This window comes from Penaeus monodon, chromosome 30 (assembly GCF_015228065.2).
Source record: "Penaeus monodon isolate SGIC_2016 chromosome 30, NSTDA_Pmon_1, whole genome shotgun sequence".
NCBI lineage: Eukaryota > Metazoa > Arthropoda > Malacostraca > Decapoda > Penaeidae > Penaeus > Penaeus monodon.
Window position 1 is genome coordinate 19,851,566 of NC_051415.1, and position 612 is coordinate 19,852,177.

Here is a 612-nt window from a genome sequence, read left to right on the forward strand (position 1 = left end):
TGTATGTATGCATTATTTGCTGGAAAACTTTTTAGATTCATTACAGTTATATACAGCTTCACATTATCCAGCTCTTTTCTTGTACTTTCTCTGTATATATGTATGACTGTGTGTTTGGGATGTGGGATCTCTTTGTTCATCTATCTTTACATATATTTGCATAGTTTCATAGTTTAACTTAACAGAGTTTGAGCCCTAAGTTCAAATGGTAGGCTGAGGATATAGTTCTTATAGCTAGAGATTTGGAGGTATGGATTGTGAGCATTATTTTCTTTTGAAGATTAATCAGGATAGTTGAGTATTATTACTCTCTCTGGGATTCAATCCATATTTCTTTGCTATAGAAGATTAATCAGGATAGTTGAGTATTATCACTCTCTTTGGGATCCTATCTATATTTCTTTGCTATAGCTTTGATCTATATTTCGCATGTTATGCTGGACTCCATTTCTCCTTGACACATTTGTGCATGGCTTTAAATGAGCACAGGTAAGCTAGGAGATTCTGGAGGCTGGGAAGACACTGTGTTTGACCCATTTTCTGAAAGGTGAGTTCCATTTTTTATTTAGGTATCAAAAATAGTTTGATGAACATGAATTTCAACCATTTTAT

The 612-nt window shown here is 33.8% G+C and overlaps 1 protein-coding gene across 6 annotated transcripts in view; it reads left to right on the forward strand.

The window, feature by feature from the left end:
* LOC119592617 (protein ECT2-like) overlaps window positions 1-612 on the forward strand; it is a 21,585-nt gene that overhangs the window by 10,652 nt on the left and 10,321 nt on the right. The gene's annotated exons all lie outside the window — the stretch shown is intronic.